Raw genomic sequence first — 22,256 nt, forward strand, 5'->3', positions numbered from 1 at the left:
AGTATTAGGGGGTCAGCTTCAGCATCAGTCCTTCCAATGAATATTCAGGACTGATTTCCTTTAGGATTAACTGGTTTGGTCTCTTTGTAGTCCAAGGGACTCTCAAGAGTCTTCTTCAACACCATAGTTCAAAAGCATCAATTCTTTGGTGCTCAGCTTTCTTTATAGCCGAACTCTCACATCCATGGGGCCCCTCATATCCATACACGACTACTGGAAAAACCATAGCTTTGATTAGATGGACCTTTGTCAGCCAAGTAATGTCTCTGCTTTTTAATATGTGGTCTAGGATGGTCATAGCTTTTCTGCCAAGGAGTAAGCGTCTTTTAATTTCACAGCTGCAGTCACCACCTGCAGTGATTTTGGAGCCCAAGGAAATCAAGTCTGCAGTGTTTCCATTGTTTCCCCATCTGTTTGCCATGAACTGATGGAACCAGATGCTATGATCTTAGTTTTTTGAATGTTTTTAAGCCAACATTTTCACTCTCCTCTTTCACTTCCATCAAGAGACTCTTTAGTTCTTCTTCGCTTTCTGCCATAAGGGTGGTGTCATCTGGATATCTGAGGTTATTGATATTTCTCCTGGCAATCTTGATTTCACCTTGTGCTTCATTCAGCATGGCATTTCGCATGATGTACTCTGCATATAAGTTAAATAAGCAGGGTAACAATATACATCCTTGACATACTCCTTTCCCAATCTGGAACCAGTCTGTTGTTCCATTTCTGGTTCTAACTGTTGTTCTTGACCTGCATACAGATTTCTCAGGAGGCAGGTAAGGTGGGCTGGTATTCCCATCTCTTAAGAAATTTCCACAGTTTGTTATCCACACAGTCAAAGGCTTTGGCATAAAGCAGAAGTAGATGTTTTCCTGGAATTCTCTTGCTTTTTTGATGATCAAATGGATGTTTGATCTGTGGTTCCTCTGCCTTTTCTAAATCTAGCTTGAACATCTCGAAGTTCTCGGTTCACATTACTGTTGAAGCCTGGCTTGGAGAATTTTGAGCATTACTTTGCTAGTGTGTGAGATGAGCACAATTGTGTGGTAGTTTGAACATTCTTTGGCATGGTCTTTCTTTGGGACTGGAATGAAAACTGACCTTTTTCAGTCCCATGGTCACTGCTGAGTTTTCCAAATTTGCTGGTATATTGAGTGCAGCACTTTATCAGCATTATCTTTGAGGATTTAAAATAGCTCAACTGGAATTTCATCACCTCCACTCGCTTTGTTCTTAGAGATGCTTCCTAAGGCCCACTTGGCTTCACATTGCAGAATGTGTGGCTCTAGGTGAGTGATCATACCATCATGGTTATCTGGGTCATGAATATCTTTTTTGTATAGTTCTTCTGTGTATTCTTGCACCTCTTCTTAATATCTTCTTCTGTTAGGTGCATACCATTTCTGTCCTTTATTGTGCCCATCTTTCCATGAAATGTTCCCTTGGTATCTCTAATTTTCTTGAAGAGATCTCTAGTCTTTCCCATTCTGTTCTTTTCCTCTATTTCTTTGCATTGATCACTGAGGAAGGCTTTCTTATCTCTCCTTGCTATTCTTTGGAACTCTGCATTCAAATGGGTATATTTTTCCTTTTCTCCTTTGCCTTTAGCTTCTCTTCTTTTCTCAGCTATTTGTAAAGCCTCCTCAGACAACCATTTTGCCTTTTTGCATTTCTTTTTTCTTGGGGATGGTGTTGCTCACTGTCTCCTGTAAAATGTCACTAACCTCCATCCATAGTTCTTCAGGCACTCTTTCTATCAGATCTCATCCCTTGAATCTATTTGTCACTTCCACTGTATAATCATAAAGGATTTGATTTAGGTCATACCTGAATGGTCTAGTGGTTTTCCCTACTTTCTTCAATTTCAGTCTGAATTTGTCAATAAGGAGTTCATGATCTGAGCCGCAGTCAGCTCCCAGTCTTGTTTTTGCTGACTGTATAGAGCTTCTCCATCTTTGGCTGCAAAGAATATAATCAGTCTGATTTCAGTATTGACCATCCATGTATAGAGTCTTCTCTTGTGCTGTTGGAAGAGGGTGTTTGCTATGACCAGTGCATTCTCTTGGCAAAAATTTATTAGCCTTTGCCCTGCTTCATTTTTTACTCCAAGGCCAAACTTGCCTGTTACTCCAGGTATCTCTTGACTTCCTAGTTTTGCATTCCAGTCCCCTATGATGAAAAGGACATCTTCTTTGGGTGTCAGTTCTAGAAGGTATTGTAGGTCTTCATAGAACCATTCAAATTCCACTTCTTCAGTATTACTGCTCGGGGCATAGACTTGGATTACTGTGATATTGGATGGTTTGCCTTGGAAACAAACAGAGATCATTCAGTCATTTTTGAGACTGCACCCAAGAATTGCATTTCAGACTCTTGTTGACTATGAGGGCTACTCCATTTTTTCTAAGGGATTCTTGCCCACAGTAGTAGATATAATGGTCATCTGAATTAAATTCGCCCATTCCAGTCCATTTTAGTTTACTGATTCCTAAAATATCAATGTTCACTCTTGCCATCTCCTGTTTGACCACTTCTAATTTACCTTGATTCGTGGACCTAACATTCCAGGTTCCTATGCAATATTGTTGTTTACAGCATTGGACTTTACTTCCATCACCAGTCACATCCACAACTGGGCGTTATTTTCGCTTTGGTTCCATCTCTTCATTTTTTCTGGAGTCATTTCTCCACTCTTCTCCAGTAGCATATTGGGCACCTACTGACCTGGGGAGTTTATCTTTCAGTGTCATATCTTTTTTGCCTTTTCATACTGTTCATGGGGTTCTCACGGCAAAAGTACTGAAGTGGTTTGCCATTCCTTTCTTCAGTGGATCACATGTGGTCACCTCCTACTGCGCTTAAAATAGAAACCCCCAAACAGCAATGTTCCCAACTTCTTGTCACAAACTACCTGCAAACTCATGAGATTTTAACCTGACCTATCCCTGTTCTTTCCCTTCTGTCACACTGGAAATGGTGTCATTCATCATGCTGACTGATCCTTCTGTTGGTGCTCTGTGCCCCATTCCCCACTCAGGAAAACCTTGATATTTCAGTTTCCTCTCTCCCTCCTGTATCTTTCATATTTCCCTCTCTATTGACTCATCCCTTTAAACATGTTCAGGTCTCTTATAACATAAAAAAATTGGCCTATTTACAATACCATCAAAAGGAACAAAATACGGAGGAATAAATTTAACCAATGAGATGGAAGACTTGCATGCTGAAAACTACAAAAGATTTGTCGTTTGTTGTTTAGTTACTAAGTTGTGTCTGAGTCTTCTGCAAACTCATGGACTGTAGCATGCCAGGCTCCTCTGTCCATGGGATTTCCCAGACAAGAATACTAGACTGGGTTGCCATTTTCTTCTCCAAGGGATCTTCCTGACCCAGGGATATATAACCTGTGTCTCCAGCATTGGCAGATTCTTTGCTGAAGGAAATTAAAGAAGACCTAAATAAAGAAAGATATCCTATGTTCATGGATTGAAAATTTTAACATTTTTAAGATGGCAATACTACCCAGATCCATCTACATGTTGAGTTTAATTCCTATCAAAATCCCACTGACCTTTTCTTCAGAAAAAGAAAAGTTGAGCTTAATATTCATATGGAACTGCAAGGGACCTCACATAGCCAAAATAGTCTTGAAAGAGGAAAGCAAAGTTGGGGGACTCACATTCCCCAGTTTTGAAACTTACTACAGTGATCAAAACAGTGTGGTACTGGCATAAAGACAAACATATAGATCAATGGAATAGAACTTGGAGTCCAAAATAAACCCAAATACCTATGGTCAATTGATTTTCAACATGGATGCCAGCATCATTCAATGGGGCAAAGACCAGTCTCACCACAATTGTTGTGGGATAACTGGTTAACCACATGCAAAAAAAAATTGAACTCTTTACCTGACACCATCTATAAAATTTAACTGAAAACAAATCAAATACCTAAATGTAAGAGCTAAAACAATAGAACTTCTATATGAAAACATAAGTGTAAATCTTTGTAGACTTGGATTTGGCCATTAAAAGCACAATCAACAAAAGAAAAAAAATGAATTGGACTTTATTAAAAAAAACTTTTGTGCATCAAGGAACACCATCAAGAAAGTGAAATGATAATGTACAGAGTAGGAGAAATTATTTTCAAATCATACATCTGATAAGCAAGTTGTATCTAGAATACAGAAAGGATTTTTACAACTCAGCAACAAAAACAACACAATTGAAAAATGGGAAAAGGACTTGAGTAGAAATTTCTCCAAAGAAGATATACAAATGACCATGAAACTCATGGAAAAAATGCCCACTATCAGTCATCAGGGGAATGCAAATCAAAGCTACAATGAGATACCACTTTACACCCACTAGGATGGCTCTAATAAAATAAAGGGAAATAAGTTCTGGCAAGATTTAGAGAAACTGGAACTTCGTACATTGCTCATGGGAATGTAAAATGGTGTAGCTGCTGTGGAAATCAGTTTGGCACTTTTTCTAAAAGATACACACAGAACTTCCACATGACCCAGCAATTCCATTAAAGCATATACCCAAAATAATTGAAAAAAGATATTTAACCAAATACTTGTACATAAATGTTCATAATAGTGCTATTCACAATATCCAAAAGGTAGAAACAACCCAAATGTTCATAAACTGATGAATGGATAAAACAAAATGGTGGTATACCCATATGATGGAATATTACTTAACTATAAAAACGAATGAAGTACCAATACATGCTACAGCATGGATGAACCTTAAAAACATTATGTAAGTGAAAGAAGTCAGACACAATAGATCATATATTATATGATCCAGTTACATGAAATGTCCAGTAAAGGTAAATTCTTATAGACAGCAGATTGTTTCCCAGGGCTGGGCACAAGGAGGAAGTGGGGAGTGATTGGCTAATGGGTACACGGTTTCCATGTGAGATGATGAAAATATTGTGTAAATAGATAAATGATAGTTGCACAACATCATCTATGTATTTTCACTGAATTGTATACTTTAAAATTGTTAGTTTCATGTTTTGTGCATTTTACCTCAATTTAAAAAATAATTGCCTCCATTTTTTAAAAAGTTAAGCATAAATTTACCATGTGACCCAGAAACTCTACTCTTAGGTATCTACCAAAGAGAAATGAAACATATGTCTGCATGAAAAATTGTACTTGGATGTTCATAGCATTATTTATAATAACCAAAAGGTGGAAAGAACCCAAATTTTCACCAACTGGTGAATGCATGAACAAAGTGATATATCCATTTTTATTTGGCAATAAAAATAAAAAATGAATCTTAAAAACATTTTGCTCAAAACAAACAAAAAACCATTTTGCTCAATGAAAGAAGCCATGCACACACACACAAAACCTCACATATTATGAGTCCATTACTATGAAATTTGCAAAAGTTGCAAATCTATAGAGGCAGAAAGTAGGTTAGTGGTTGCCTGGGTCTGGCGGCATGAATGGAGAGTGACTAAAAATGAGCATGAGGGATCTTTCTGGGGAGATAGAAATGTCCTAAAAGAGAACTGTGGTGATAATAGTACAATTCTGTAAATATGCTAAAATTAATTGAATTGTAGAGTTAACGCAGGTGAATTTTATGCTATGTAATTATACCCCAATAAAGCTGTTTTTTAAAACAACAACAACAACACAAGACCACTATATCCAAGAGAAGTGGAATACATTTTCTATTCAAATCCACGTAGAACATTTCCCAGGTTAAGTCATATGTTAGGCCATAGAAAATTCATAATAAATTTAAGATGACTGACGCATCATATCAAGCATCTTTTTCAACCACATGGTATGAAACTAGAAATCAATTACAAGGAAAAAAACTGGAAAATTCATAAATGCATGAAGATTAAACAACATGCTACTTAACAACCAATGACTCAAAGGAGAAATTGAAAGATAAAATTATTCATTTATTTGGCTGCACCAGGTCTTAATTGTGGCACATGGGATCTTCAAGCATTGTTGCAGCATGCAGGATCTCTTAATTGCTGCATATGGGATCTTCAGTTGTGACATGTAGGATCTAGTTCCCTGACCAGGGATCAGACCCAGGACCCCTGCATTGGAAGTGTGGAATCTTAGCCACTGGACCACCAGGGAATTCGCTGAGATGCAGCAGTTCTAAGAAAGAAGTTCATAATGATGAACACCTACATTAAGAATGAAAATCTTAAATAAAAATTCCAACTTTACAATTCAAGGAATAGAAAAAGAATAAAATAAGCCCAAAGTTAATAGAAGGAAGGAAATAAAGATCAGAGTGGAAATAAATGAAATAGAAACAAAAAAGAAAACAGAAAAGATCAATGAAACTAAGAGATTTTTTAAAAAAGATAAACAAAATAGACAAATCTTCAGCTAGACTTAAAAAGAAATAGAAGATTTAAATCAATAAAATTAGAAGTGAAAGAGGAGTTATTACTTATTTACCACAGACATGCATAGACTCATAAGAGATTATTATGAGCAATTAAATGTCAACAAATTGGGCAACCAAGAAGAAAAGGATAAATTCCTGGAAACATACAATTTACCAAGGCCAAATCATGAAGAAATAGAAAATCTGAACAGGCTAGTTACCAATAAGGGGATTGAGTCAGTAATCAAAAACCTTCCAACAAATAAAAGCCCTGGACAAGATGGCTCCACTGGTAAATTCTACCAAACATTAAAAGAAGAATAAATGACAATCCTTCTCAAACTCTTCCCCAAAATAGGAGGAAACACTTCCAGTCTCATTTTATGAGGCTAGCATTACCCAGATACCAAAGCCATATAAGAGCACTAAAAGAAAAGAAAATTATAGGTCAATATCCTATATTCAATACCACATTAAAAGGATAATACAACATGATCCAGTGGGATTTATTCCAGGGATGCCAGGATGATTATCCACAAACCAATAAATGTGATACACTGCATTAACAAAATGAAGGATATAAATCATATGATTATCCTAATAGATGCAGAAAAAACCTTTGACAAAATTCAACATCCATTCATAAACAAAAACTTTCAACAAACTTGGTATAGTGAGAGAATGTACCGCAGCATAATAAAGGTCATATATGGCAAGCTTCCCTGGTGGCTCAGATGGTAAAGAATCTGCCTGCAATGCAACAGACCCAGTTTCAATCCCTGGGTCATGAAGATCCCCTGGAGAAAGGGATGGCAACCCACTCCAGTATTCATGGGGAATTCCATAGACATCTGAGACCCGAGGGCTACAGTCCATGGGGTTGCAAAGAGCCAGACACTACTGAGTAACTAACACACATGGCCATACTGTCTAAAGCAATGTACAGATAACACTATACTCAATGGTGAAAAGCTGAGAGCTTATCCTCTAGGATGAAGAATGAGACAAGCATGCCCACTTTCACTACTTTTGTTCCACATAGTACTAGAAGTTGTAGCCAGAGCAATTCGGCAAGAGAAAGAAATAAAAGGCATCCATATAGGAATGGAAGAATTAAAACTATCTCTATTTGCAGATGACATAATATTATATATGCTGCTGCTGTTGCTAAGTCACTTCAGTCGTGTCTGACTCTGTGCGACCCCATAGACGGCAGCCTATCAGGCTCCGCCGTCCCTGGGATTCTCCAGGCAAGAACACTGGAGGGGGTTGCCATTTCCTTCTCCAATGCATGAAAGTGAAAAGTGAAAGTGAAGTCGCTCAGTTGTGCCCAACTCTTAGCGACCCCATGGACTGCAGCCTACCAGGCTCCTTTGTCCATGGGATTTTCCAGGCAAGAGCACTGGAGTGAGTTGCCATTGCCTTCTCCGAATATTATGTATAGAAAACCCTGAACACTCCACAAAAAAACTAACCAACAAATTCAGTAAAGTCTCAGGATACAAAATCAATATACAAAAAAAAAATCAATGTACAAAAAAATCAGTTGCGTTTCTACATACTAACAATGAACTATCAGAAAGAGAAATTAAGGGACTTCCATGGTGGTCCAGTGGTTAAGACTATGTGCTCCCAATGCAGGGGGCCCAGGTTCAAGCCCTGGTCAGGGAACTAGATCCCACATGTCACAACTAAGACCCAGCACAAATAAATAGTTTTTTGAAAAAGAGAAATTAAGAAAACAATCCCATTTACTATTGCATCAAAAATAATAAAATTCATAGGAATAAATTTAACCAAGGAAGTGAAAGATCAGTACCTTAAAAACTCTAAGACATTGATGAAAGAACTAGAAGACACACAAAAAATGGAAATATCCTCCATGTTCATGGATTGGAAGAATTAATATTAAGATGGTCATACTGTCTAAAGCAATGTACAGATTCAAAGCAGTCCTTATCAAAATTCCAATAATTTTTTTTCACAGAAACAAACCATACTAAAATTGTTGAAACCACAAAAGACCCCCAAATAGCCAAAGCAATATTGAGAAAGGAGGACAAAGCTGGAAACAGCACAGTTCCTAATTGCAAACAATATTACAAAGCTATAGTAATCAAAACAGCATGTTATTTGACCCTAAAAGTACTCATTACAAGGAAGAAAAAATTTTAACTCTATGAAGTGATGGATGTTAACTAAACTTTTTGTGGTAATTATTTCACAATATTTGTATGTCAAGTCATTAGGTTGTACACCTTAAACTTATACAATGCTGTATGTCAATTATATCTCAATTAAACTGGAAGAAAAACAGTATGTTGATGGCATGAAAGCAGACATGTTGATCAATGGAAGAGAAAAGGGAGCCCAGAAATAAATCTATGCATATATTGGTCAATTTATTCATGACAAAGGAGTCAAGAATACACAATGGGGGAAGGATAGTTTATTCAATAAATGGCGCTGACAAAACAGGGCAGACACATGCAAAGAATGAAACTGGACCCTTATCTTACAACAAACACAAGAATAAACTAAAAATGAATTAACGACTTGAATGTTAGACCCAAAACCATATAACTCCTAGAAGAAAACATAAGGTATAAGGTCCTTGACATTGGTCTTGGCAATGATTCTTTGGATTTGATACCAAAAGCAAAGGCAACAAAAGCAAAAACAAGCAAGTGAACTAAAAACTTCTGCACAGCAAAGGAGTGAAAAGGCAGCCTACAGAATGGGTAAAATATTTGCAAATAATATGTCTGATGAGTTAATATTTAAAATACATAAAGAACTCATGCAACTCATTAGTGAAAAAACCCAAAGTGAAAGTGAAGTCACTCAGTCATGTCTGACTCTTTGCAACCCCATGGACTGTAGCCTACCAGGTTCCTCCATCCATGGGATTCTCCAGGCAAGAATACTGGAGTGGGTTTCCATTTCAAACAATATGATTATAAAACAGACAGAGGAACTGAATAGACATTTTCCCAAAGAAGACATACAAATTGTCAACTGGTTAACAGGTACATGAAAGGTGCTCAGCATCACTAATCATCAGGAAATGCACATCAAAACTACAGATATAACTTCATACTTGTTAGAATGGCTATAATAATAAAAAAAAAAGACAAGAGATGACAAAAGGCAGCAAAGATATGGAGAAAAAGGAATCCTTGTGCTCTGTTGCTGGGAATGTAAATTGGTGCAGCCACTATGGAAAACAGTATGTAGGTTCCTCAAAAAATTAAAACTAGAACTACACTATGATCCAACAATTCCATTTCTGTATATATATCCAAATGAAATGAAAACAGGATCTCGAAAGATATCAGCACTCCCATGTTCACCCAGCATTATTCATAAAAGCCAGGATATGGAAGAAACCTAAGTGTCCATCAATGAAAGAAAAAAATGTAATACACACACACACACACACACACACACACAATGGAATATTATTCAGCCACAAAAAGAAGGAAATCCTACCATTTGCTACAGCATGGATGGAACTTGAGTGCATTACATTAAGTGATATAAGCCAAACAGAAAAAGAGAAATATTGCATGGTATTCCTTACATGTGGAATCTTTAGAAAAAAAACAGAGAGAAAGAGTTAAACTCATAGAAACAGACAGTAGAAAAGTGGTTGCCAAAGGCTGGAAGTTGGTGGGAGGAATGGGGAGAGGTTGATAAAAGGGTAGAAACTTTCAGGTATATGATGAATAAGGTCTGAGAATCTAATGAGATTTGTGAGAATCTAGCATGATGACTGGAGAAGGCAATGGCACCCCACTCCAGTACTCTTGCCTGGCAAATCCCATGGACAGAGGAGCCTGGTAGGCTGCAGTCCATGGGGTCGCTAGGAGTCGAACATGACTGAGCAACTTCACTTTCACTTTTCATTTTCATGCATTGGAGAAGGAAATGGCAAGCCACTCCAGTGTTCTTGCCTGGAGAATCCCAGGGACGGGGGAGCCTGGTGGGCTGCTGTCTATGGGGTCGCACAGAGTCGGACACGACTGAAGCGACTTAGCAGCAGCAGCAGCAGCAGCATGATGACTAGAGTTGATAACACTGTATTGTATAACTGAAATTGGTTAAGAGAGTAGAACTTAAATGTTCTCACCACACACACGAAAAGGATAACAAGTGCCTCAGAGCCTAATCAGTATATCTCTGTCTCTGTCAGGGGTGAATAGTTTGAGAACATTATTTGTACCCCTGTCCATATTTCCTGTTCACTGTTTTCCTTTTTTATCTTTTTTCCTTTGATCACCTCTTAACCCATTACATTTTGGCCTCTGCTTCTTCCTTCTTAACCCATTGTAATTTGCCATCCACCCCCACCACTCCATGTTCTCTGCAAGGCTACCAGTTATTTTATTGCTAAATCTAGTGGTTGGTTTCCAGGCTTTGTTTTGTGTGATATTTGGCATGTTAACCATTCCTTCTATTTTGGAAGATGATTTGCCCTTGGTTTCTCTGACACTACACTCTCCTGTTTCTACTCTACTCTGTGTCAGTGAATTCCTCCATTATCCAGCCAGCCACTTCAGTCATAAATCCAGGCTTCTTCTCTGACTCACTGACTACCACACGAAATCCATTCACTAAGCATGCTGATTTTTACCTCGTAAATATTCTCTTGTTCAGAATTCTATCAGGGGTTCATGTATCCTGGAAGGTTTCAGAGAATCCATGAATGCGTATGCTGAATTGAAGGCAAAATTTGGTATGATTGTGTGTATTAGCATTTCTCTGGGGAGAATGTATAAGCCATAACTTTCATTATATTCTCAGACAGGTCTGTGACTCAAAATAAAGTATAACACCATTGATCTAACTCCATCCATTTATTGATATTTTTATCCCCTCCTCCCTGCTCCCCCCATCCCACCCACTCTGACCAGATGTAGTTACTACAAAGACCCATTTCTCCATATAACAGTCTCTCTGCAAGACAGCAAAGAGATCAAACCAGTCAATCCTAAAGGAAATCAACCCTGATTATTCATTAGAAGGACTGATGCTGAAGCTGAAGCTCCAATACTTTGGCTACCTGATGCGAAGAGCCAACTCACTGGAAAAGACCCTGATGCTGGAAAAGATTGAAAGCAAAAGGAGAAGAGGGCAGCAGAGGATGAGATGATTAGATAGCATTGCCAACTCAGTGGACATGAGTTTGAGAAAACACCAGGAGATAGTGAAGGACAGGCAAACCTGGTCCTTTGCTGCAGTCCACGGGGTCGCAAAGAGTCAGACATAACTGAGCGACTGAAAAACAACTTTCTCTTAGGGCCACAAATAAGGATGGGCTATTGCTGAGGACATGGACTGAGGCTAGCAGGGCTAGATGCATTCTGCCTCAGGAGGCTACTGTGCGCCACCATGGCCTGCTCCTCTCCCCTCTTTCTGCCAACAAATCATTTATTCTTTCATTTTCCTTCCTCTCCCATCTCTCCTTATCCAATTTCTCCTTTTCTCTCTTTCTCATTCTCCTTCTCTTCCTCTTTTTCTTCCTTAGCTTCTCCCTCATACTTTATTAACACATTAATTATAGGGCAATCAGACTTTGACCATGGAGCTTGAAGCCTCTTAAAATCAGGACTAGAGGCGGCATTCACCTTGCTCATTGGCTCTTACTTCCAGAGTCCCCAGCACAGCCTCCACAGAAGAGAAAAGGGGAGGGAATGGGCCTGCGCTTGGAGGTATGGAGTCAGTAACTAGGGAAATCCCAGCCTCAAGTATAACTGTAATGAGTTAGAAGAAATATGTGAGTCAGGTCAAGAAATCATAGATCTTACAACTTTTTATCAAAACAAAGTTTGGAAGAAATTTAAAAATGTATCTAACCCAATCTTCCTCCCTTCTCATCCTTCTTGATTCCTTTCTGTTCTTCACCCCATACATCCATCAACAAGATTTTTAGCTCTCCCTTAAAATTTATTCCATTCCACTATTTTATGTGCTATAGCTTCTGGTACTACTGCTATCTTGAAATTGTGTAGTGTCCTCCAACTTTCTTCTTCAATGTTGTTTTGGTGGACTAGATCTTTTCTTTTCCATATGAACTTTTAAATCACTTTGTCTATATCTACAAAATAGTTTAGCAGGGTTTTGACTGAATCTATGTTGAATCTATAGATCAACTTGGGAAGAACTGATATTTTAACAATATTGAGACTTCCTATTCATGGGCTTCCCAGGTGGCTCAGTGATAAAGCATCTGCCTGCTATGCAGCAGATGTGGATTTGATCCCTAAGTCAGGAAGATCCTCTGGAAAAGGAAATAGCAACCCACTTCAGTATTCTTGCCTGGAGAATCCCATGGACAGAGAAGCCTAGTGGTCTATTAGTTTATGGGGTCGCAAAAGAGTCAGACATGATTTAGAGACCAAACAACAACAATTCATGAACATGGACTATCTCTCCATTTATTTAGATATTCTTTGATTTCTTTCATTAATGTTTTGTAATTTTCCGCATTCAGATACTGTACATATTTTTTTATATTTATACTTAATTCATTGTTTTGCAGCTATCATAAATAGTACCATTTTCTTAAAATTTCAAATTCTAATTTTTACTACTGGCATATAGGAAAGCAACTGATGTTTGTGTATCGACCCTGTATTCTGTAGCCTTGCTATGTATACTCTTATTAGTTCCAGAAAAGTTTTTCTTTTTTTTGTAGATTGTTTGGGATTTTCCACAATCTTCCAAATTTTCATAAATTGTATTTTTCATTTAACTCAAAATATTTAAAATTTTCTCTTGAGACTTCTTCTTTGACACATATGTTATTTACAAGTATTTTAATTTATAAACATTTGGGGATTTCCTGGAAATTTTTCTGTTGCTGGTTTCTAGTTTAATTCCATTGTAGTCTGAGAACATATTTTGTATGATTTCTGTTCTTTTAAATTTGTTAAGATGTGTTTTATGGCCCAGAATATGGTCTATCTTGATAAGCATGTTGCAAACTTGAGAAAATTTATACTCTGCTGTTGTCAGAAGGAGTACTCTGTAAGTGCCAATGAGATCAAGCTGACTGATACTGCTGTAAATTAATTTAAAAAAGAATGGTTCACAGATTTAAAAAAAAAAAGAAACAAATCTGAATTTTACATTTTAAAACATCCAGAAAACTTGGTTAAAAACAAAATTATTTTTAAAATCCTACTTAAAAAAATAGGTAAAAATAGATCCAAAATCTTTACACTTACCTTTCTTCATCATCACTCTCCTAGCCTAAGCTATTTTGGTCTCCTGCTTAGACCTTCTGACTGGTCTCATCACTAGCCTCCTAACTGGTCTACCTGTTTTCAGTTTTGCTCCCACTATAATCCATTTCCCACAAATCAGACAGAATGATCATAGACATGTCAATCCTAGCTCAAAACCCTCTAGTGGCTTGTCATTGTACCTGGAGTAAACACCTTTGTATGGCTGGCATGGTCCTACACGGGCTTGCTTCAGAATTTCTCTCCTACTTCATTTACTACCAATCAGACTTCTTCTGACTGGTAATCCCTTAAATACCCCCAAGTTCATTCTCACTCTACAGCCTTCACCCTTGTGTTTCACCTTGCTTGGGAAGCCATGTCTCTGGATCGTCCTGAAATGATCACTTTCTTGTCATTCAATCTCACCTCAACTCTCCCTCCTAGGAGAGACTTTCCCTGACTAGTCTTGTAGTCTATAAGTGACAATGTGGTCAAGTTGATTGATAGTGCTGTTCAGGTAAAAATATATCCCAAATCTGTCCAGAGACCTTCACTGACTATTTAATCTTGTTCCCCAGATCTACCCAGTCACATTACCTTTGGACAATATTTTCAAAACACTTTTACTTTCTGAAATGATCCTGTTCCTATATTTGTTGGTTGTTTATATCTGTCATCCTTTCTCTAAAATGTTGCCACCGGGAGAGCAGGGACCCTCTTCATCACTGAATTGTCAGCACCTAGAGCAGAGTAGGCACCTAAATATTTATTGAATGACTGCACTTCTGTTTGAACATTCCCAGTCACTTGGAGCTGACTGCTTTGATCCATAAGGCAGCCAGTGCCTCTTTGGATGGTTTTTTTGTGTTAGAAATTTCATCTTTCACTCGAGCTTAGCACTGCATTCTTGACCATATAAACAGATTAGAAGAGAAAAAAATAACTTACAATCATTATGAAAGATGCTGAGACTTTGATAAAACTTAACACCTGTTAGTGATAAAAAAAAAAGATGTTCTAAGCATGTTAGGAATAAGAGGTAACTTCCTTAAACCGATGAAAAGCATCCTCCAAAATCCCACAGGGAATGTATATAATGGTTGCACACTGAAAATTTTCCCTTTAAGATAAGTAACAAGACAGGGATGCCCATTATCACTCCTTTTGTTCAGCATTGAATTGGAGATCCTGCACCATAAGGGAAGGAAGTGAAATAACAGGAATAGGGATTTGGAAGGAAGAAATAAAACTGTCATTTAAATCTATTTTCTATCTTTCACCCACTGGTTCTCCTTCAGTGTTCTGGAGGCCCACAGACCAAAGCTGTCCCTTCTTCATGATGGTCCAGGTCTTCTTTCATCTCTGGGCCTCAGTCACCTTCACTAGAAAATGAAGGGTTGGACGAGGTAATCCAAAAAGCTCCTTGTGGTTCCATCTTCCCATAATTCTTTGAGCCCAAATAATCTCTCCTGCAGGCTAAACATCTCTGTTTTCCTCGGTAGTTCCTAATAGTGATGACCAGAGTCCTCCTTTCCTAGTAACACATTCCATTAAAAAAAAATGTGGTTTCCAGAACTGGGGCAGAAGGTGAAGAAAGGATAGGGCATGAAAAGATTGGAGTAGAGCGAGTTAGACGGAAAACAGAGTTGAGACATGAAATGGTAGAGAGAGGCAGCAGAGGTTTCAGGGTATCTGAGGGAGAGGTTGCCTGGTAGGGGAGAACTCCTTGACTTTGTCCCTGGAGTGAGCAGAGGATCTTCTGCATGCTTTGGGGGAACAGTGATGGGAACTGAGTTTGTAGCTGTCTCCAAGCATTTGGTGGCTGTCAGTCCTTCCTTCCAGCTCTCCTACCCTGGGCTCCGTAGCTGAGATGGAGGGAGGGGGATTGACAAAAGCCGAAGCAGGGTGGGAAGGGAGACTGCACAGAGCTAGGCCCCTGTCCAGGAGGCAGGAGCAGCCGCCACAGTAGGAGGGAGCAGCAAGCCAACAGCTGAGTGAGACAAGGCCTGGGTTATTTTTTTTTTCCAGTTTGTTGGCATGTGGGTGGATTTTTCTCCTTTTTTCTTCTCTCCTGCTCTCTGCCGTTTCCACAGAGATGTGGGAGTTTGCAAATTTGTCTCAGTGGAGGGGAGAGGCAAGAGCTGATTTGGGGGGTCCTTGTCAGGAACCAGGGAAGCAGAGAAGGACACTGCAATCCTGGTAGCAAGAAAACTAGAACCCATTCCCTGATGGTATCACTGGGGCAAGGAAGGCTTCACTCGCTTTCCTTTCCCCCAGTGCTGCAGAGGGATGTATTCTCACCTCTGTTCAACTCTTTGCTCTCAAATCCATCCCACCTGGTGATTGCGAAAGGCTTTCTCTGATTCTTTCCTTGCTCTGCAATGCCAAATGCCCTTTCCTCGGGTCCCTGAACAAACTATGGGCACCCTGAGACTATTCCACCCAGAGGTTGCTTTCCTCTCCAGTATGGCCTGGGGTTGGGGGTGAGGGGCTAAGGAGCTTTCCTTTTTTTCTAGCAATACATGTAAAGGATTGAAAAAAAAAAAAACCAAAACAGTACTTATAGCACATGCTAAGTGCCAAATGAGTATTTCAGGCTTTCAGAGGGGGAAGCTTTCTGAAAGAATTAAGGGGTGAGTAATTTACAGAAGTCTTCCTGGAGGATGTAGAGCAGAGACAAACTGACAAAGTAGGTAAGGGCATGCCAGGCAGAGGCACACAGCACGAAGTTGTGGGTCTGGACACCTAGATGCTGATCCTCATTCTGCCATTTTGTAATGTGATGTTGAAAAAGGAAGTTACTTCCCTTCTCTTGGGCCATCTTTTCTCACTGGGAAAACAGGCTGAATCTCTAAAAGCTCTGCAGATTTGTGGAGCTGAATCCTGATTCCTGGCCGTGGGGCTTATGAGCCATCTAATGACATCATGGGTATCCAGAGTGTGTTGAACACCATCAAGGGATTAGATGACCAACTGTACCATTTTGCCTGGTACTGAGAGGTTCCCTGGGAAGCAGAGTTTCAGCGCTTAAACAATCTTGAGCAAACTGGGATAGTTGGTCACCCTAGCAAGGCACACGTCCCCTACTTGTTATTATCACTATCGTTATCATTATTATTACCACTAGAGGGCAACACTCTCTTATGCCTCGGAGTAGGTCTAAGCCTCCACCGGTCCAAAAACGTAACGAAGTGTCCCGTCATTCCAGGACAGACCAATCTTCTCAGTCTTTCTCCAGAAGAGAACCCTGAGGAACAGAAAGATCTGTGGACCTTGAATTCCTGGAGCTTCCTTTTGGCCTTGCCAGCCCTATGTGGTCTGATTTTGCCAACTGTGCCCAAACCCTGAGCCGCACTCACTTGCCTATTCTGCCCCACTATGGCAGAACCGCCCTTTTCTTAGGGGACTGGGGACATACAGGGATGCTGACACTTAGCTTTGGTTTGTCTGAATGCAACAGGCAGTTTCACACGGATTTCCTGCTCTCATGCTTTGACTTTCTGGCAGTATACACATTCTACAAGGGCCTCCCAGGATTTCCCTGGTGGCTCAGACAGTAAAGCGTCTGCCTACAATGCGGGAGACCCAGGTTCTATCCCTGGGTCGGGAAGATCCTCTGGAGAAGGAAATGGCAACCCACTCCAGTACTCTTGCCTGGAAAATCCCATGGAGGGAGGAGCCTGGTAGGCTACAGTCCATGGGGTCGCAAAGAGTCGGACACGACTGAGCGACTTCACTACAAGGGCCTCCCAGGTGGCGCTAGTGGTAAAGAACCTGCCAGCCAATGCAGGAGAGGTAAAGATACCTGGGTTTGATCCCACCCCCGGGTCGGGAAGTTCCCTGGAGAAGGAAACGGCAACCCACTCCAGTACTCTTGCCTAGAAAATCCCATGGACGGAGGAGCCTGGTGTCCATGGGGTCGCAAAGAGTTGGACACGACTGAGCGACTTCACTTTTCACTTTTTCTGGGTCGGGAAGATCCCCTAGAGGAGGGTATGGCAACCCACTCCAGTATTCTTGTCTGGAGAATCTCCATGGACAGAGGAGCCTGGTGGGCTACAGTCCATAGCGTCACAAAGAGTCAGACATGACTGAAGCTACTGAGCGAAAGATACATTCTACAAGGCAGCTGCATTGATACAGGAGCTGGCTTTCTCTTTTCCATAGAATTGATTTCCGTATTACCTTATTTCTGTCATCATATCGAATTGTAGTTATAATTTATCTATCTATATATCCCATTAGATGGTTGATTCATGCATTCAACAAACATAGATTGCTTATTGTTTACCTACCACGTCCCAGGCTTTTTGCCAGATTTGTGGTACAGTGGGTGGGGGGGGGGCGCAAAACAGACAGAATATCTGCCCTTGTAGAGCTAACAGTCTAGAGAGGGAGGTGGGAGGGAAGCAAACAAAGAATCACACAAATCAATATGTAATTACACACTTGCTAAGTTCAAGGAAGGAGAAGGACTCACCGAAAGCATGTACCAGAGGGTTCTGCCTCATCTGGGAGTGAGAGAAGGAGCTGCTGATGAACTGACATTTGAACTGAGATCTGAAGAATGAACAGGCAGTAAGTAGGCAAAGGCAACAGAAAACAGCTTTCTATGGCAAAGGAACAGCAGGTGCGCAGGGCCTGAGAGGGGACGAGCCCAGCTCCCAGGAGGAGCTGTTTGCTTCTTGAGGGCACAGCCTGCTTCTTGTTCATTTTTGCTATAGCTCCAAGCCTGGCATACAGAGATGCCAAATAAAATGTCCGGGGGATTGAACTGAATGAAATTTGGTCTTGGAAATTATCATAGGTTGGAGGTCAAAAGACCTAACATCTGATTCCAGCCCTCCTGGGCAATTCGATTTTCCAACTGCTTACCATGCACACATCATGCGCGAGGACCTGGGCTCAGACTGGGCTTGGGGAAAGGTAAACAAAACAGAATAAGTCTCTGCCCTTCAGCAGCACAGGGTCGGGTGGGGTGGCTCACAGATACACAGGCTCCTTCCACTCTCTGGGCCTCATTCTCTTTGGTTCTAAAATGAAAGGTTGGAGTTACAAAATCCCTTAGGCCCCTTCTAGCTTTAAGAGTCTTGACCCGCTCTTCCTTGAATACTGGCCGGTTAGGTGGCAGTGGGAACAGCGGAGTGGTTGCTTCCATTTCTCCTGCCTTCTAGGCTTCACAAGGAATAGGACTGGGGAAGTGCAGACTTGAGCTCTAGTTTTGGACCGTTTTCCCTTTTACAAGGGTCTCAGGAGCAGTTAGGGTTCACTGCTTTTGGGGAAAATGTTTCAGAATTCCATGAACCTTTGTTTCTTTCTTTCCCATCTCCTCTCCCCACCTGCCCCTCCCCAGTCTTCTTGTCTACATCTAGAACTGTGTTTGCATATATTAAGGCTACAAAGAACCTTTAACATCATTGTATCCAATACTTCCATCCGGTGTTTACATTTCCTATGCAATAGACCCTTCAAGTGAAGCCGTCTGGCCACTATTTGAAGACTTCCATTGATGGTTAACTCACTCTTTCCACTAGGCTTAGCCTATGAGACGCCACTTCCCTCTGGGAATCTGTCTCCCTGTAATTTTCATCCATTGCTCCTGGCTGTGTCCACTGGGGCTAAGCAGAATAATTCCACTTCATTGCCCCCTGACAGCCTATTGGGTATTCAAAGCCAGGAATCACATCTTCATAATCCTGCTCTCCTCCAGGCCTAATATCATCTGTTCCTTCAAATGCTCTTCACTGGTTCAAATCTCCTTAGCATCTGTAAACACAGATTAGTTTATGTAAGATTTATATTCCGCCTACTTTAAAGAGGATATTAGGCGACTCATCAGTTACAACATGAAAGAAAGACAATTAGGGATAAAAATGGGGAAGAAAACAGACCAGAGACCATGTAAAGGAAGCCTGAATAGATGTTGCCAGGTACCTAAAATGAACTGGATTATAATTGGACTCTGAATTTGGCTCGAAGTTTTATGGAAGCTAGGACAAAATTGGAAACACATTGGGTTATGTGGTTTTATGTTCTGACAGAATCATGCTTACAAATCATCTTCAGAAAGAAAATTTTTCCTAAAACAAAACCCAGACTAGTCTATTAGGATTGCTTTCCATGAGACTGCTCAAGACTGACAGGTTCTTCACATACATCTTGGACCCTCCCCCTACTAGTGGGAAAGGGGCCAGAAGGATAATTAATTAATTAGCAAAATGCTGTCTCAGTTTTAAGCACTGCTATCTCTTTAGGGATCTCCACAGGGATGAGTCTTCCTTTTCTGTTCCTTTTTCTTTCTTCTCTGTGCCTCACAGATCATCACTTTCCCACTGTCCTGCTCTTTACAGTCTTCAATCTCAAGACTCTTTGGAATAGCAGACCTCAGGAAATAGCCCAAGTAAGGAGTTATAAGCTAGTGATCACACAGCAGTTATATGTAAATCATTTCTCTCTGGTCCTCAGTGTTCTCATCTGAAAAATGAGTTAATCTCTAAGCTTCAGCTTGAACATTCTGGACTATAAAACTGAGGGAAAAGACTGATGATTTAAAAACAATTTTTTTTTTCCATCTCGTGTCTGGCAGCTAACAGTGTAGAAGATCTGCTCGTGGTAGAGCTATGAGAACCCAATAGGAAAAACCAATTTGAACAGATGCCACCTTCAAATCTGAGGAAATTATTTCATGGCTCTCATCATCATGATGAGTTCTTGTTGACTGGGTACTGGCAGTGGTGAGATGTGGTTTTCAGGGTTCTTTCCTGCTTTAGCTCTGCGTTCTTTGGCAAAGCTGGCGCTGGGGTAAGGAGAACTGGAGCAATCACACCAGGGATCGAGGCTTCTGGGAAATGACTCCGGAGGCAGCAGGCAGGAAAAGAAGGTAGTGCCAAAGTTTCTGCTGAACAACAACAATGAGCCAGTTAAAAAAAAAACACTTTTGGGCTTTCCTGGTGGTCCAATGGTTAGGAATCTGCCTTGCAAGGCAGGAAACACGGGTTAAATCCCTGGTCCCAGAAGATCCCATATGCCACAGAGCAACTAAACCCGTGTGCCACAGCTACTGAGTCTGCACTCTGGAGCCCTTGAACTACAACTCCTGAGGCCCATGTACACTAAAGCCTGTGCTCCACGACGAGAGAAGCCACCACAGCAAGAAGGCTGCACACTGCAGCTAGAGAAAGCCTGTGCACAGTGAGAAAGACTCAGCCCAAAACAAATAGTTTTAAAAACCCTTTGTAGTGTGTAATATTTGGTACACATAACATCCATGTGGAACCCCTTCCCTCCTAGCCTGTTACTCTCCTGCTCAAAAAACTTTCCATGACTTTTCATTGCCTATAACAGATTCCAAATGCTCTTGTTTGGCTTTGGAATCTTCTCCAAGCGGAATCAAGCCGTGTCTTATCTCCTCCTGTCTCTCACAACACATGTGCGTGCACACACACTTGTGCTTCTGCTTCTCTCTTCAATCACATTATGCATGGTTCCCTAAACACAGTTTCCTGACTCTGTTCCTTTCCTTCCATGGCACGGGACTCCAACAGGGGTTTCTCAGCTCTACCACTTCCACCTGTTGAAATCCTCAGCCCAGCTCAAATATATAAAGACCTCCCAACATCCTAGTCCTGGTGACTCCACTCTTGTGCTTTGCATGTTCCATTTTGTTACTCCTTTTTGGAACATGGGATTGATTGTAGTTCTCTGACTAGACTGGGAGTTCCCTTAGGGCGCAGGCTATGTTTAATTCACCCAGAGCTCTCCATCATCCTTCCTTGCTTTGCCTGTCTCCAGAGCACCATCTGGGGTCATTTCCTAGGGCTGCCATAACAAAGTACCACAAACCGGGTGGCTTGAAACAGCCGACATTTATTCTCTCTCAGTTCTGGGGGCTACAAGTCTGAAATGGGACTTCTTCAAAGAGAGCAGGGCTATGCTCTCTATGAAGGCTGGAGGAAAGAATCCTTCCATGCCTCTTCTAGCTTCTGGTGGTTGCCAGCAATCCTTTGTGTTCTCTACCATGGAGACTCCAAGCTCTGCCTTCATCTTCACATGGTATTCTGTGTGTGTGTGTATCAACGCCCAAATTTCCCTCTTCTTTTAAGGACACTGGTCATTAGATGGAGTGAAAGTGAAAGTTGCTCAGTCATGTCCAACTCTTTGCAACCCCATGGGCTGTATTTCATGGAATTCTCCAGGTCAGAATACTGGAGTGGGTGGCCTTTCCCTTCTCCAGGGGATCTTCCTAACTCATTAGATGAAGACCCATGCCAATAGAATATGACTTTACCTTAAGTACATCTGCAAAGATCCGAATTTCCCAAAAAGATCACATTCACAGGGTGGACGTCAAGTTTGGGGGGATACTATTCAACTCAGTACACCATCTGACATGTTCTAGTTCTTTATTGTCTCTCTCCCCCAGTACAATGTCAGCTCATGAGGTTAGGAACTGTTGTCTATTTGGTTCATTGCTATATCCTCAGTGTCCAGAATACTGCTTGACACATAGTAGACAATAAATATTTTGTAACTGAAACTTAGTACCCATCTGCCTGCTGCCTCACAATCTGAATGAGAGAAGCAGGGACAGGAAAGGGAACACAGGTTTGCCCGGAACATAATA

At 40.6% G+C, this 22,256-nt stretch overlaps 1 non-coding gene across 1 annotated transcript; it reads left to right on the forward strand.

The window, feature by feature from the left end:
* Positions 1-7,999: 7,999 nt before the first annotated feature.
* TRNAG-CCC (transfer RNA glycine (anticodon CCC)) lies at positions 8,000-8,072 on the forward strand. The gene has a single exon. It is a non-coding gene; the product is annotated as a tRNA-Gly (tRNA).
* Positions 8,073-22,256: the final 14,184 nt, after the last annotated feature.

The sequence above is a fragment of the Ovis canadensis genome, chromosome X (assembly GCF_042477335.2).
Source record: "Ovis canadensis isolate MfBH-ARS-UI-01 breed Bighorn chromosome X, ARS-UI_OviCan_v2, whole genome shotgun sequence".
NCBI classification, from domain to species: domain Eukaryota; kingdom Metazoa; phylum Chordata; class Mammalia; order Artiodactyla; family Bovidae; genus Ovis; species Ovis canadensis.